Source organism: Sinocyclocheilus grahami, unplaced genomic scaffold (assembly GCF_001515645.1).
Source record: "Sinocyclocheilus grahami isolate Dianchi unplaced genomic scaffold, SAMN03320097.WGS_v1.1 scaffold926.1, whole genome shotgun sequence".
Lineage (NCBI taxonomy): Eukaryota > Metazoa > Chordata > Actinopteri > Cypriniformes > Cyprinidae > Sinocyclocheilus > Sinocyclocheilus grahami.
This window is the reverse complement of record NW_015506105.1, coordinates 103756-107028: the sequence shown is the minus strand read 5'-3', so window position 1 is coordinate 107028 and position 3273 is coordinate 103756. Positions and strand designations below refer to the sequence as shown.

General features: G+C 34.1%; 1 protein-coding gene across 1 annotated transcript in view; it reads right to left on the bottom strand.

The window, feature by feature from the left end:
* The window catches only part of LOC107564363 (PDZ and LIM domain protein 5-like), a 45536-nt gene that overhangs the window by 8085 nt on the left and 34178 nt on the right, over positions 1-3273 (bottom strand). The gene's annotated exons all lie outside the window — the stretch shown is intronic.

Below are 3273 nucleotides of genomic sequence, written 5' to 3'. Positions count from 1 at the left end.
AACACGAAGAGAGAAAGAGAGAGAGAGAGAGAGAGAGAGAGAGAGAGAGAGAGAGAGAGAGAGAGAGAGCGAGAGAGACATAATTATAAGGGAAAGATAAGAAGAGTGCTAGAGAAAGTAGTATGCAGTATGCACACTGTGTGCAGTACAGTATATGAACTCTATGCATGCAAGAATCTTATGAAACCTGTAGAAATGTGCCAGATTTTGCCTCAAAATCAAACAAAAGATCATTAGGTGTAATTCAAATTTATGAAATGTCTACTCGTTATGACGCATTGTATATGTGACTTTAATTTAAACTACTGTTCAAATTTGTATCTCATTCTTAAAAGCTGTGATGTTAAGGGGTTTTTTTTGTACAAAACTGGATTAAGAAAAATTCTAATGGATCCTCTGCAGTGAATGGGTACCGTCAGAATGAGAGTCTAAACAGCTGATAAAAACATCACAATAATCCACAAGTAATCCACACCACTCCAGTCCATCAGTTAACATCTTGTGAAACAAAAGCTGCGTGTTTGTAAGAAACAAATCCATCAAGATGTTTTTTAACCGTTGCTTCCAGCTAAAATATGAGAACTCTGTCCATAAGATTGCTTTCTCCAGTGAAAAGTAGTCTCAAGCACTGTTTACAAGAACAGTCAAAAACAGCTCAAAATAAATATGTGAGTGGATTTTGATATAACACTGGAGGAAGCGTTATTATGGATTATGGACTCATACTTTGCCCAGAAGTAACGGTTTATGATAGACGTCTTGATGGACTTGTTTATGACAAACAATCAGCTTTTTGTTTCACAAGACATTAACTGATGGATTGGAGTGGTGTGGATTACTTGTGGATTATTGTGATGTTTTTATCAGCTGTTTGGACTCTCATTCTGACGGCACCCATTCACTGCAGAGCATCCATTGGTGAGCAAGTGATGTAATGCTACATTTCTCCAAATCTGTGATGAAGAAACAAACTCATCTACATCTTGTATGGCCTGAGAGTGAGTACATTTTCAGAAAATTTTCACTTTTGGGTGAAATATTCCTTTAATCATTGCATACTGCAAACTGTTTCACATCATGTTTAAGTATGCAATATGTAGTATGCAGTATGGTAGTGCTCCACTGTAAACAGCCAATGCCACACACAGCTCACACGCCAGACACAGCTCATTTCTACTGTACCTACAGTACAGACAGACATTCCATTACAGCACTCATTAAATACACAGCAGGTCTGGTTGTGCCGTCCAGCAGCTTAAATTTAGCGAGGCAGGAAGTGAATATTGATGGACAGGAAGACAGAAGTTTGGCTCTGAGCATCTAGAAATCTTGGGTGGCCGTCACAAGCACACACATTCATAGCCACACACACCGTACCACCCCGATTCTCTGCCACACAACTGCGCTCTGTCAATCTCTCCTGTCTAATTACAAGCCCCCGGGGACTGAATGTTATGGAAACGGCAGCCATAGAAACCGAAAGGACCACCGTTCAGTTCTGAATCTAGACGCTGATGAGATATTCCACACTGAAACATCCACATATTCACAAAAACACAAACAGCCACACTCCTAAACATCAGAAAAGACGCTTGTACAGTTTTAAGTGATAAAACAACAGATCTAGTGTTGAAAATGAAGTCAGTATTGTGTGTTTGGACACCTGTGTGAACTTGAGGAGAACTGACTTCATACATTCACTACAAATCACCAAAACACCAGCTGATTCAAAGACGCTGAGCAAAAATAATGAAGAAAAGTGAAGCTAGTACACTCTAAAAAATGCTGGGTTTTTCAACCCAACCTTGGGTCAAATATGGACTAACCCAACTTTTGGGTTAAAAATTGAATTTAAATATTTAACCCAACGGCTGGGTTGGTCCATTTTTGACCCAAAGTTGGGTTGAAACAACCCAGCATTTTTTAGAGTGTAAAGAGAGAAGATCCTGCAGCATTTGAGACACATATATGTGGACAAATGATTTGATATTTTGTTATATTATATTATATTTTGCTATATTAAGTATTTTTGGGACACTTTATTACCTAAAAACACAATTAGCATTATAGGTACGGAAGGGTTATAACTAAAACTAAAACTTTTTTTAGAAAACAAAAATTTAATTACTTGAAATAAAACAATGACTGAAAAATGAATGAAAAATGAAATAAAATAAAACAAAAAGCTTAAACATATTTTAAGCTAGTCGACAAGACATTTCTCATTTTTGTTTAATTTAATTTGAAGTACTAAAATAACTAATAATAAATAAACTAAAGCTAACAAATGAAAATATAATAAATACTATATAGACATTTTTCAAAAAAATTTAATTAAAAAAGTAACAAAATTGACAAAAACACACAACAAAATGACTAAAACTTTAACTAAAATGTGAAATTACAAAATATTAATAAAAAACTATTATAGCATATCAACGATACTAAATTAATAATGGCAATATTCAATAGCAACTGATTAAAACTACTGGCAAATGCAAAGTATATAATAACAATTTATTAATAATATATAATTATATAATGTACATTAATTTATCATTTTTTACGAATTCAGTTAAAATGAATGCATTATTTTACGGATGCATTTAACTGCATTGCTGAACACAAATTAAAATTTTAAATGTCTATTTATTTTTCAATTTGAAAATAAAAAATTATTATTTAATCATTTTCATTTTCAATTCAGATGGTAATGCCATTCATATACAGTACTGTATGTATGTATGTATGTATGTGTTTGTTTGTTTTTTTGTTTGCAACAGGTCCAAAGCACCATAGTAGTAACAGCACTTTTGGTACTTTTTTGTTAGTAAAACTGATAATCCTCCATATTATACAGTAAAGGAATAAGAGACATCTGTAGACGAATGCTGCAGCATAGAGGAAAAATAAAAAGATAACTGATGGTGACAGCAGGATGCAGCACACACAAATGAATCGACTTTATTCTGTGCAGATAACAAATTGAGACATGCACAAACACACAGAGGCACAACAAAAAACAGACACAGTTATAAGAGCGATCGTTACTGCTCTCAGCCAGTCCGATTCGTTACAGAGCAAATAATCCAATCAGAGTGGAGCAGTACAGCAGGCTAATCGAATGAGAGAGGAGCAATCGGCTAATACACAGGAAGTTCTCCATCACACAAATCCATGAGCAGAGGAAATCTGTCAATATGAACATGATCATAGTGATCTAAGCCCATATATCATTATATATATATATATATATATATATATATATATATA